The sequence below is a fragment of the Hyaena hyaena genome, unplaced genomic scaffold, assembly GCF_003009895.1.
Source record: "Hyaena hyaena isolate Hyena2069 unplaced genomic scaffold, ASM300989v1 scaffold_126, whole genome shotgun sequence".
In the NCBI taxonomy this organism is placed as follows: domain Eukaryota; kingdom Metazoa; phylum Chordata; class Mammalia; order Carnivora; family Hyaenidae; genus Hyaena; species Hyaena hyaena.
This window is the reverse complement of record NW_024080759.1, coordinates 2,790,990-2,804,999: the sequence shown is the minus strand read 5'-3', so window position 1 is coordinate 2,804,999 and position 14,010 is coordinate 2,790,990. Positions and strand designations below refer to the sequence as shown.

At 40.7% G+C, this 14,010-nt stretch overlaps 1 pseudogene; it reads left to right on the top strand.

Moving 5' to 3' along the window:
* The first annotated feature begins 3,091 nt into the window (after positions 1-3,091).
* LOC120235323 overlaps positions 3,092-14,010 on the top strand; it is a 38,301-nt pseudogene continuing 27,382 nt past the window's right edge.

Here is a 14,010-nt window from a genome sequence, read left to right as displayed (position 1 = left end):
AATAGGGAGACTGCTGAGAGTTACCCTCATTCATTACAGTCAAATTGGAAGTTGGTATAAGGTCTATGGAGGGGAATTTGACATTATATTGCAAAATTACAAATGCACCTATCCTATGGCCTTGCAATTCCATTCTAGATTCCTAATTTCCTGTACATATCCTCACCCAACTATGAAATGATGTATGTACAAAGTTTTCATTGCAGCACTACATGCAAACGTAAAAGGTTGAAAACAACCCAAATGATTATGGATAGGACACAGTCCCTAAATTATGATATGTTCTTACAATGGAACACTACGAAGCTTTTAAAAGAAAATAAAGTCCTTAATGTATTGATATGATTGAGCTCCTCAATATAGTGGTTAAGTGGAGGGGGGGTGGGAAGCAAAGTTCAGGAAATTGTATTATATGCTATCATTTGAATTAAAAAGGAGAAATACACATCTCTATTGGCTAGTATAACTGGACAAAAATTCTTGGAGATAGTGGGGGGTGGTGAGTGGGAATGGAAACAACAGAAAGGCAGGGATAAGGTGTTTCACTACTTTGAACAGGAAAAAAGTTCAAAGTTTAGAAATGAAGATTGCTAGGTCTAGAGTGAGGCAGTCCTAATTCTGTGTATGGGTTCTAGCACTTTCTCACTCTGTAAACTTCATTTCCTTATCTGCAAAGTAGAGAAGATAATACTACCTATCTCATGAGGGAACTGAAGATATTAAACAACGGTACACATATAGGATGGAGTGGAGGTGGTGTAGTGCCTGGAATATGATCAATAAGTACAATGGGTTTCCATTACTCTTCTTATTAATATCAACACCACCTTTCTCAAAAATCTCTGGAAATTTTCCTTTGGGGAAAAGGGTGGAAAATCACAGTGGAAGTTAAGAAAATGGTTACATTTTCAGCTCCAAATGGGGCTGATGAAGGAATCATTATCTTCAAAACTATTTAAGGACACCTGGGTGGCTCAGTTGGTTAAGCTCTGACTTCAGCTCAGATCATGATCTCTCAGTCCATGGGTTTGAGCCCCGCATTGGGCTCTGTGCTGACAGCTCAGAGCCTGCAGCCTGTTTGGGATTCTGTGCCTCCCTCTCTCTCTCTCTGCCCCTCCTCTGCTCATGCTCTGTCTCTTTCTTTTTCTCTCTCAAAAATAAACTTTAAACATTTTTAAAAACATTTATAGACCACTTCTCTGTACCTGGCATTCTTCTCTTCACAATTAACAAATAAAAACCCTCTCCTGAGTTTCCTATCACGTGCATCTCTTTCCAAGTTCTGAAGGAAACTGGAAAGACACTTATTTGACTTGGGGCAAGTGCCTCTCTCTAGGCCAGTCAGTGATGCTCGCATGGGAAGTGGCAGCACTCACAGGCACCACATTGTTGGAGTGGGGAGGGCTAGATCCCAAGGGAAGAGGAAGGGAGGTCGACAAAAAACAAGAAGCCTCAACTACAGACATTTTTGTAATATTTCTGATTCTAAAGGGGGGATGGTGGAGCGAGGGAAGAGAGTGGATGTTCTGTGTACTACCTACATTACTACAGGTAGCAGAGTGGATGGTTTTGCCCTGGGCAGGCAGTGAAGGAAGATGGTGTTCCTCACAGAAACACAAGTGTGGCTTAGAGGTTCAAATGCTGACCTATAAACTTAAGAAAACAAAGAATGGGATTGCAAAGCAAATGGACACAACCTTGAATATATGAATTTGAGATCTCCAAGAATAAACAGATAAACTCTAAGTGGCCCTGAAAACCCACAAATTATAAGCAAGAGTTTGTTTATATATAAGAATATACATTTTTCTGGGGAGAGCCATACTTTTCACCAGATTATTAAAGAGGGCTGTGATCTCAGAATGATGACAATCCCCCACTAGGCAGATGCTGATAGTAAAAGTAGTGACCCAAGGAGTATGATTCATCTGACATGGGGAACCTGAGGTTCATACAACAAGACTTTTCCAGAAAACCATAAAGAAAGAATTAAAGAACCACTGCTCCACTATAGTTGCTTTCTAATCACCATTCTTGTACTTCTGCTTTTGATTTGCCATATTCACTTATATTTTATTATAAAAAGTTTTTAATGTTTATTTTTGAGAAACAGAGAGATAGAGTGTGAGCAGGGGAGGGGCAGAGAGAGAAGGAGACACAGAATCTGAAGCAGGCTCTAGTCTCTGAGCTGTCAGCACAGAGCCTCATGCGGGGCTCGAACTCACAGACCATGAGATCATGACCTGAGCAAAAGTCCGACACTTAACTGGCTGAGCCACCCAGGTGCCCTTGCAATATTCACTTTTATTTTTCCTTACTGAATGTTCTTCTTTAAATTTGTTCACTTTTGAAACTTAAAAGCCTAGTTTAGGCTCATCCTATGAAAAAATATCTGGGAAATCATGGGTATATTGTGCCATATGCAGGGTTTTTTTTTTTTCCTAATGTATATTAGAAGAAATTTCTTGCTTTTAAAATGTAAAGATGTTTGTATCGTTTCCAAAACCATTCATTGCACGCACAGAGGTGGGCCTGTGGCACTTTCGAAAACCCTATCTCTAAGTATTCTAAAATTCACATCACACATTTCATTTTATAGAGAAGGAAGCTGAGGCAATTAACGCAACTTATTAGAGATTCTAAGCAAATATGGAAAAACTTTAAGTCAGGTCCTGCTATATGACAATACCGTATCTGCTAATGACTTGGCCATGCTGTCTATCTTATTGCTCTACAGACAGTTTAAAGAGATTTCTAAATGCTCTCACATTTCTCACAGGACCAACTAGGCTAAAGTACGAACTTGATCAATTTAATACTGTGGTAATGATCCCAGTAACTGAAGAGGCGGGGGCGGGGGGGGGGGAGCCAGTGAGTTTCTTTCTACTGAAATTCCATCTCATTTTTATTTTCTCTTAATGTTGTTTTTTGAATCCCAAGTTCCAAAACCTGTCCCCTATTATGCAGTGCAAACGAGAACAGATGGGGGAAAGTTATGTTGGAAAGGGCTTTGGAGGGCCACAGAGAAGAGAAATATGACTACTCAATGTGTCACACACCAACTTGCAGCTGCCACCAGCCCTTGCACACGATGCAAGCGGCGTATGGACCCAGCCCGCGGTGCTCAGAAGGAACGCGCAGACTGCAGGAAGGGAGCGCAATTAGAGAACAGTCACTTTACTTGTGTTTCCTTGAAAATATGAATAAAGAGCATAGCAGCGGCACAGCCAGCGAAAGAGAAATAAATCCAAAGGCCAGCCTGGAGAATGGTTAGTGATACCTCCAAGTTTCTCAAATGTTAGCCGATAATTGGCTTTACCCCTGCCTTTTTATATCCATGAATTGCCTCCACATTCCTCAAAGTCACCACTCAGGTCTTTTCTCTGTCTAGGAATTATTCTTCTAGAAATGTCATACTAGCTTACATGCATGATGCAGCTTCCAGCAAGTATTTTTTGGTACCCACGGGTGCTTAGGAGTTCACTACATGCTTCTGGGGCAAGGCAGATGATCTGGTTTCGAAGGGCACGTCTGCCAGTTACTAGCTGTGAGACCTCTAGCAAGTCACCTAACTTCTCTCAGCCTGCGGTCTATCCCCTATATAAAAGAGATAGCATGACTTACTTTTGAGAGTCTTCATATTTGAGGACATGTATATAAATTCCTGGTACAAGAGCATTGTTCGATATACAGCAAATATTCTTGCTGTGATTATTGGAAAGCATACAAAATGTGTTCTCTTTTCTCTAGTTCAATATAAACATATGGAGAAAAAAGTTCTTATTTTTAATATATATATATGTATGTGTATATATTTGTGTGTGTATATATATATATATATATATACACACATGTATCCCTGGGACTCTATGTTGAAAGTAATTATAAGGTAAACATTGTTTACATATTTTATTCAAGTGGTAATTTAGGTCATACAGATGGTATCTGAGAACAAATCTTCATGTTGTAACAGTTATGTTAAGTCCTACAGGGACTTCCTCTGAAATCATGACTGTGGGGGAGAAAGAAGGGGAGAAAATAGTGGGGGAGAGGGAGGGAGGGAAACCATGAGAGACTCTTGAATGCTGAGAACAAGCTGAGGACTGATGGGGGTGGGGGAGGAGGGGTGAGATGGGCATGGAGGAGGGCACTTGTGGGGATGAGCACTGGGTGTTATATGGAAACCAACTTGACAATAAACTATTTTAAAAAAATGAAATCATGCCTGTCTTTGCAAAGTACGTATGCAAAGACTTTATGTCATAGAACACTTTTTTCCTCCCCAGTGAAGTTTGTAAATTACCTACATCAAAATCTCTATGGGAGGGTATTAAAATATAGTTTCCTGGGCCCACCCCACACTATATTTTCAACATCTTTAAGCTATGGAGTTCAGGGATCCTCAGTTAGAATAAAAACGATGATGATTCCTGAGCACACTAAAGTTTGAGAACCACCTCCTGAAGAAATTAGGCACAATGATCATTCAAATTTTGAGTCATTTCCAGCTGCCTTTTCTCTCCCACCACCCACAGCCAGGCCCAGAAATGTAGAAATTGTTTGTGAGGCAGAGGTTTGAATCCAGTAGTTCTGGCTTCTGTTGTCTTGTTTTGCATAGTGTTTAGTTAAGGCTGTACTATTCACACTCTCTTTGTCCATAGGAGATATTAGCTTGGTTACAGTTTGTCCTAAGAGGGTGACCATGTATCTCAGTTTGCCTGGGGCAGCCCAGCATAGTTGCCCAGCATAGTTATTAATAGCACTCCTTTTCATTATCAAAATTGTCCCAGTTTGTATGATTAATTATATCATTCATTACCTTGGAGGTCTTAAGGAACTTTGATTAGCACATGTAGGACATGGATAAGGGCTGGCAAAATGTCTAACACTCGCTATTCACTAATAAGGGAACGATACACTCAAATACCATCAGCAACAACAAGGGCGTATGTTGGGCTGAAGTAACATAGGAAGGATTAAAGAAAATTATATTTTTCAAGTTATTCCATAAACTGATATCTAGAAAAAAGGGCATGGACAAATTAGGAATTCTATACTAGTTAATATCTCCCTTCATATCTAAGCTGCTGAACAAGAAAGCATGGATCTTGGCATCATATCAAGTTAGATATATCCCATTTTTCTGTTTACTGGCCATGACTTTGGGCAAGTTATTCAATATCCATGAACCTTACTTCACTCATGTGTAAAAAATATAATAAGGCTTACTTTGGTTGTGAGGATTTAATAAGACATGTTTATAAAATATCTAGCACCATGGTTAGGTGCTCTGTAATGGTGATTCTGACATTATTCTTTCCATCATGGCCACAGTATTATGGTTCCACCAAAGAAACATGACTTTTAAAATAACGAGTCTTTATAAGAGGAGTCACAAAGATGTTGTGGAAATGGGAATAGATTCTGGGGTATAAAACCTTTTTCTTTCTTCTTTCTTTCTTTCTATTTTTCTTCCCTTCTTTCTTTCTTTCTTTCTTTTTTTTTTTTGACAAACTCAAACTCACACTCTTTTGAATGGAAAAAAAGTAAAAGAGTAAAGGGTGAGAGAAAGAAAGAAAGGGAAGGAAGGAGGAAGAAAAGAAAGAAGAGGTGAAAGGAAAAGAAAGGAAAGAAAGGGAAGGGAGGAAGGAAGAGAGGGAGGAAGGGAGGAAGGAAGGTAGGTAGAGGGAGGGAGGGAAGAAGAGAGGGAGGAAAGAAAATAGAAAAAAAGAGAAACAAAGGTGATGGGATGTGATTTCCAGCCAGCAAAACCTGTGTAGAATTTGGCCTGAGAACTTCCATAAGAGGTATTGCTTGTTTTGGGGAGAATAGGGGGTGGGAGGCATAGTCCATCCAATGGAAATGATGCTACTGTTCATCTAACTATTGCCTTGCAACCATCCAGACTGCTGTTTGGGTGGGCGGGATGGAGAAATACTATTCTGTTAAAGCTAAGAGCTTTGAAGTGGAGACAAACACAATCTGGTAGTATTACAGAGGCATTATTCACCCTGATGACTCACTCTCGTTGGCTCCCACACAGCAGAAGCAAGAGGTAACATCAGTGACCTTGAAGATGTTGGCCAAGTATAGATCCAGCCCTAAGGCCTGATTTCTCAAATGAACGTGTGTGTGTGTGTGTGTGTGTGTGTGTGTGTGTGTGTGTGTAGAGAAAGGGGGAGAGAGAAAGAGTGAAAGGCTTATTCAAGTAAATAACAAGTATTTACAAAGAAATAACCATCACATGAGTAGGTCTCAGCTCAATCCACTACGAAGGTAGCTCAGTGTGGAAACATTTAGAATAAGCATTCTTATCTAGAAGTTCAATATGAATCCAATCCCTATTCCTAGGCTCAAATCTTTCTCATTATTTCAATTCATCATGACTTCGTGAATCCAGTTTGCTTAGAATAATCTTTTCTATGTTCCAAGCCACACACTGCTCTATGCTCAGAGCCTACAAATAAAATTCAAACAGATGCAGTTCCTAGGTCTTTGACAACATGCAATGGAAAGCAGACAATAATAAAAAGGTGCACCAGAACATAAAGATGTGCAGGCAGCTGCACAAATGGCGAACAGAGCCATGGCCTTAGACCAGATGGTAGAGGGGGAAAAAAAAAATATATATATATATATGTATATATATACGTATGTATCAACATGTTGATATATGTATGTATATCAACGTGGAACCCAGAAATGGTTTCAAGTTGGTAGATTGGTAGAGATAGTTCTTGGAGTTGTACATTGAAGCCTCAAAGAAAATAGAAGCCAAACCATAAAGTTATTTGAAGCTAATGAAAAAGAGCACTGCAAGAGTTAAGCACTAACCAGCTGGAAAGAAAGGGGTTCTAGTTATGGAGTGTGCCATATGGAAAAACCAAGGGGTGATAGGGAAGCATGGCATTATAAACCTCGGAGAATACCTGACTGATCACCATGTTCGCCTGGACAAATAAGGAGGATTAGATTGGAAGGGCTGTAAAAGATGACTTAAAAATAGACTCGAGACAACTGGCCTCATACAGTTTGTTTTTGGTGTAAGTTTCCAAAGGTTTACAATTATGTTTTGAGTTATAGTTTTCCCTCAGTGTTTCTACTTTATGTAAAATTTTTGCTTTTCATGGGTACGTATATGTTATAGGAAGTAAGGTACAGTTTGCTCAGATTTCATAGCTATAACTGACTAGAAAATCTTTAGAATCTTTTCTTTGCAATGAGCAGAAACCCAACTCAACATAGCCCAAGGAAAAAGGAGACTTCATTATAAGAAAATACATGTGTTTCCCAGGTGCAAAAATTCGCATATAGGTGGGTCTCATAAACAACTGGAACCACACTTATATACTCTTTTGTCTTTATTTCTCCATTGATCTGCTTTATTCTCTCCTCTTGCGGACCACTAACCTGTTGTGCTCATGAGTACTCATAGGAAATATACTGCCAAAAGGCCACAAGTTCACATTTCTTCCATTTTCAAAAAGCAGCCAGATGAAGCTTGACTCTCTTAGTCTAATTCCAAATTCTCTAGGAAGGGCTAAGTTTGGGTCAAGTATTTATTCCTGAATGAAGTAACTGTGACCATAGTGTCGCACTGCATTAACTTCGCTCTCATCATATCCATGTTTGTTTAGGTGTGGGGAGACAGTTCCTGGAAAAGGATGGTACTGTCTGGACACAAGGTATCTAAGTATTAAGATGCTTTTGGCTATAAGTAAGAGGATATTTGTTATCTCATATAACAAAAGTAATGTCTGAAATTTGGTGAATCTGAGATTCAAGACAATTCAATTCAACCAATATTCAACAGCGCCAGGCACTGTTTTAGGTATTGGAGATGTTTGAACAAATAAAGCAGACAAAAATCTCTGTCTTCAGGGAGCTTATGTTCTATGATTGGTTAGTTCAGTGACTCGATAACATTAACAAGTTTCCAAACAAAGTTTGTTTTCATTGAATTCTGCCAAATCCAGCATGTCAGCCATAACCATTTCTGACAAGAAGAATCAAACTGAAACTCACAAAGCTTTTGTAATTTACCCAAAATCCACAACTACTAAATGAAGGAATAATGAGCCCAGATTCTTACCCCTGTGGCTTCTACTTGTCCCAAGGCTGAAGTAGAGCCCAGCCTCCCTGAAGTGCAGGGCTACCTGACACTTGTACAAAATTGAGGTCTAAGATCCAGGAATCAAAGAGAGATGGCTTCTGGAGAGGGAACCAAGGTGATTTCTACAGCCTGATGCATTGAGACTTCTTGGGTCAAATGCATCTCTAAGTCTCAGGATTGACCGCTTTATTTTTAGTCTGGTTAGAAGTTCTCTTGGGGAACCTGGGCGGCGCAGTCGGTTGAGCCTCCGACTTTGGCTCAGGTCTTGATCTCACAGTTCATGGGTTCGAGCCCCTCATCGGGCTTTGTGCTGATGGCTAGCTCAGAGCCTGGAGCCTGCTTCAGATTCTGTATCTCCCCCTCTCTCTCTGATCCTTATGCTCACGCTGTCTCTCTGTCTCTCAAGGAAAACAAAAAACAAAAAACCTACAAATACGAATGCAAATTAAAAAAAAGAAGCAGCAGCAGCTCTCTAAAAGTCATGGTTAGGAGATTGGGAGAGAACCTGAGGCAGTTCACACAGAATCAAGGTGACTGTGGGTCAAGGTTTCTGTTTGCAAAAGGCAATGTGATCAGGGCTGATGGCCACATCAATAGGCAGCTTTCCTAAACCCCAGAATAAGCAGTTTGATAGGCAGAAAGCATACAAAGCTGGAAGTAAGAGACTCTGGGCATCAATTTCTTCAATCGAACAGCCAGAAAATTCTTAAAGTATGTTGGGCATTGTTTTGTCAGGGGCTGATGAAAATTGTTATCATTTGACTATAACCAAAAAAGGTGCTATTGCAGCTCAAGTTCGCAACATTGCTATAGGTGACTACTATTCAGTGGTGGAAACTACATTTTGGGTAGGGTGGGGAACATGAATTTAAACAGAATTTAGATAAAGTTTAATAATGTAGAAGAAAGAGGAGGGGAATCATAAATAATTACTTTTATGAAATACAAACTGGATATAACATCTTATTTAAAGAAAACAATAATAAACCTTTATACTAAAAGTCAAGTAAGGGTGCCTGGGTGGCTCAGTCTGTTAAGTGTGGGACTCTTGATTTCGGCTCAGGTCGTGATCTCATGGTTTGTGAGTTTGAGCCCTGTAGGTCTCTGTACTGGCAGCACAGATACCGCCTGGGTTTCTCTCTCTCTCCCTCTCTCTCTGCCCATCCCCTGCTTGCATTCTTTCTCTCTCTCTGTCTCTTTCTCTCACTCTCTCTCGCTCTCAAAATAAATAAATAAAATATTTAAAAAACAGAGAGGATAAAGAAATCATCAGAAATGCTGATTAATACACAGAAGATAATTCAATTGTATTTGTAATGTTTTATTTTATACACAGAGGGGTGGGTACATGGTACATAGTTTATTACCCTCTATGCTTCCTTCTATTTTTTTCTGAAATCGCTCATTAAAAAATAAGTTCGGTATCATGCGCTTTTTTGGAATCTGTCATTTGTGATCTCATGAGTTGTCATTAGTGAGAAGGGTAGAGGAAAGACTCTGAATTCTGAAGTCTTCTACCTTCTAAGAAAGAAGGACAAGACCTTGGGTTCTTGATTTTAGATCATCAACAATATTCCTCATATCTTTGCAAGTTGTGGCATAGCCTTTCCCTCCTGGCCCCCTGCCCCTTTGCGATTGTTCCCATTGCATTTGAGAACCCAGTTACATCCTAAAATTTGCCACTGCCCCAGTTGTACCAAGGAGTGTGGGTGTAGTAGAAATTCAATATCCACCGCTATGTGTCATCGTTCCTGAGTCAACTTTGCTTTTCAAAAACACAATATGTTATTAAACAAAATCTCTCCTCTGCTCTGAACAACAGACTAGTGGTTGGGTTTTTAATATAGATTTAAGAAAATAGTATACATGTTTAGTCCACCCAAAGGCTAATCACTTGCCAGGGTTTATTGAAAGTTGCTAGGGTGGTTCCCCCCCTCCCCATACCAGTTTTTGAGTCACATAATGGCAACATTTTGCTATAAAAATGCTAACTTCTCTTCTGTTGTGCTTCTGCTGTTATTCAAAAACAGCCAAATGGATGTTATTGAAATCCGGTCCCAAAAAAGGTTGAAATTGCTCCCCAGCTGGGCCTGAGACCCTGTGTGCCAAATTTCAGCCTAAAGAGAATTCTTATATTTGAGTCACTGTGAGCAGCTGAAAATATGAGGTTTGGGGTGGAAATGCTAACAGACTCTTAACTATCATTTTGCAAACCGTGTGATTATAACACAATGCAAACCTCCTCTGGAGCAAGTCTCTGGCAAAAGCAACAGAAACAAGATGTCTGGGCCCTGAAGTTCTGCCTTTACAAGCTTCTGCTGGGCCAGCAGGAAGCAGGGAGGCTGGCGATGACATGGCCGACTTTTCTGTTCTTGCTGAGGTTAAAAGATGGGTCGCACTGGTGGATTTCTGTTAGAGAACAGAAGTGTGTGCAGCTCATTCCTTTACAGGGCTCCTTGGAACACGGGTCTATGGTCACCCTTGCTTGTTCTGGAAGTGTTATCGCCAACACAGTGCTTGGTTCCAACCAGACACGAATTGTTTGCCACCTCTAGTCCCATTGGCTTAGTCACACTTGCTCCCATTCCAACTTGGCAAAAATGCCTGCACTGCTTGGCCACTTGCTTCTGTCATCTGGCATTTAAATGTGGGCTGAATCTTTCCTCAGTAACGTCCAGGGCCACAAAGATGCTATGGTTCCAGGCTTCAGACACATGTTCCAGGTGGCGAGTGCCCAAAAGTAGGTAGAGTTCCCATAGGCCAGTCCATTCATGGACCCTTCATGGGATGAGGGGTAATCAGAGCTTCTTGAGGACAGCCCCCCAAGTGCTGTTTCTAGAAGAGGCCTCATCACACTTTCTGCAACACTCAGCCTTCTCTAGGGGCTGAGAGATCGCTTTGTTCCCAAAAGCCCAGTCACATGTGGTTAATCTGTTTCTGCCACTTAACAGCCAATCTACTTTGGGCAAGACACTTAACTACACTGAGCCTCAGTTCCTTCATCTATAAAATGGGGATAGCACGTGCCTTCTGTCCACTGTAAGGATCATAGAATGTGAGAGTGTTTCCTAAATTGTGATGTATTATACACGTTTTTGTCTCCAGAATCTTATTATAGCTGCAGAATTCTAATCTCAGTTAAAACTGTGGCTGAAGCCTATAGGAGTGGATTCAAAAGATCTGTTCCTATTAAAAACAGCAGGCTACAGGTACACTTGGCTGGCTCAGTTGGTGGAGCATGAGACCCTTGATCTTGGGATTGTGGGTTCGAACCCCACATTGGGTATAGAGATTACTTGAAAATAAAATCCTTTTTAAAAAAAGAAAGAAATAGCAGGCCACATGTTCTAAGAATGAATATTTATCGGATGTCTCCTATATGTTCAGTGCTCTGTTAGGGGCTGCAAAGGATACACAGAAAGTGAAGACATGATTCTTAACTTTAAGAAGAATATAATTTAGCATGAAACACAAAGTATTTGATAATTAAGTGATAAATGCTTTAGGTATAGTATCAGTTTGGAAGTAGAGGGAAGTAATGAAGGCTAGAGAAATAACAGTGACTTCATGGACTGGGCATGTGGTAGGTCCTAAGATCCCTTCTTCAGGGGACTTGATCTTTTCTCTTTTCTTTTTTTTTTTTTTTAATTTGCTAATGTTTATTTATTTTTGAGAGAGAGAGAGAGAGAGAGAGCGCGCGCACGCGCAAGCCGGGAAGGAGCAGAGAGAAGGGGAGAGAGAAACCCCAAGCAGGCTCCATGTTTTCAGCATAGAGCCTGAAGTGGGGGTCCAACTCACTAACTGTGAGACCATGAACTGAGCCAAAACAAAGAGTTGGATGCATAACTAACTGAGCCACCCAGGTGCCCCATCAGGGGACTTGGTCTTCTATCCTGCAAGTGGTTTTACTGGGTTTACCAGTCACAGTACCATGTGACTATAACACAGTGCAAACCTTCTCTGGAGCAAATATATGGCTATATGTGCATAGGCCCAGGCTCAACTACTGCAGTATCTCATCCTTCTAACCAAAATGATTGAACAACGGAATTTCACTTGATCCAAATCAGGCCAATGACCCCACCCCCACCCCGATACTATAAGTGAAAGAGAGAGGGAAAAGTTCTTATGGGTGACGCATAAGAGAGAATGATGTAACTTTGGAGGCTTCTGTGGCCTTGTGTCAGCCCCTTCAGTTGAGAAAGACATGCATAGCAAAAGATAATAAGTCCAAGACAGTGAAGTGGAAACTGGGCATGAGAAGAGGGACCCAATAGCACTCTTCGGGTCCTTGGCTTCCCTGAGAGAAGTTCTTCAGTTCTGCTGACTTCCACCTTATGCCCACAGAAGTTTGGTTTGGATTTTCTTTCATTTGAACCAAAAGTCCTAACTCTTAGAGAGTAGGATTTGAATTATGTATTTAAAAATGGGGGGCGCCTGGGTGGCTTAGTCGGTTAAGCGTCCGACTTTCACTTGGGTCATGATCTCGCGGTTCGTGGGTTCGAGCCCAGCGTCGGGCTCTGTGCTGACTGCCAGCTCAGAGCCTGGAGCCTGTTTCAGCCTGTGACTCCCTCTCTCTCTGACCCTCCCCTGCTCACGCTGTCTCTCTCTCTCTCTCCTAGAAATAAATAAAACATTAAAAAAAAAAAATGGGTAGGATTTGGGTATCCTCAAGAAAGAAGGCAGAGTACACTGGGCAAGGTCCAGAGATGAGAATGAGTATCTTTGGGGAGTCTAAGAAAATCAGCCTAGGTGGAGCAGAGTCAGTTGGGAATAAGTAAATAGGTTTACTATTATTAAGGGAGAGGCCAGTTTCATCAAGCTAGATAAGAGGTGAGGTTTGTTTAGGAGGGAGCAGTTTCTAAAAATAAAACAAAGAAAAACTGCATGTGTTTAAAGGCAAAAATTAAAGTGTGTAGACTAAGTCTGCTTGGGCTGCCATAACAAAACCACAGACTGGGTGGTTTAAACTACAGACATTTACTGTCTCACAGTTGTGTCAGTTACAAGTTCATGATCAAGGGGTCAGCAAATTTGGTTTCTGGGGAGAGCTCTCTGACATGTAGATGGCCATCTTCTCACTGTGTTTTCACAGGGTCTTTCCTCTGTTGTGTGGGTAGAGAGAGAAAGCTCTGATATCTCTTCCCCCTCTTATAAGATCACCACTTTGATCATATTAGGGCTTTACCCTCATGATCTCTTTTGACCTTAATTTCCTTCTTAAAGACTCTATCTCCAAATACAGTCCCATTGGGGATTGGGGCTTCACATATGACTTTTGAGGGGATACAATTCAGTCCATAACATCTGTCAAAACTGAGAATGGGAGAAGATGAGGGTAATGAGACTCTCATACATTGCTAGTGGGAGAAGAAATCTGAGGAGAAAAATCAGGCAAAATCTAGTCATGTTGAAACATGAATAACCAACAACTCAGAAATTCTATTCTGAGATTTGGAGTCTTCTGCACCAGTGCACCATTAAGTACATTCAGAAATGATTCTTACAGCATTGTTTTTAAGAATCAAAAGATCAGGAGTAACCCAAAGGTCCATCAAAAGGAACAATAAATTTTAGTGCATTTATGCGGTCATCAACCTTATATGGCACTAGAAGTAAAAAAAATCTAGAACAACATGTATAAACATGAGTTAATCTCAAATATAATAATGATGAGGGGGAAAAATCAAGTTACCAGACATGTAGAGCAGTGTAACATATCAGTGGGGTCCAGGAGCTAGTTGATACCTATTGGGCTCATTCCATCCCAACCTCTTGTTCACTAACATCAGGTGGTAGCTTGAAATGGCTGTGGTAGGAATATTTACACCATGGAAATTGGCAGACGCATTAAATCAGGTCATTAATTTCAAGTTTTTTCTCTCCCTAGAGATCCG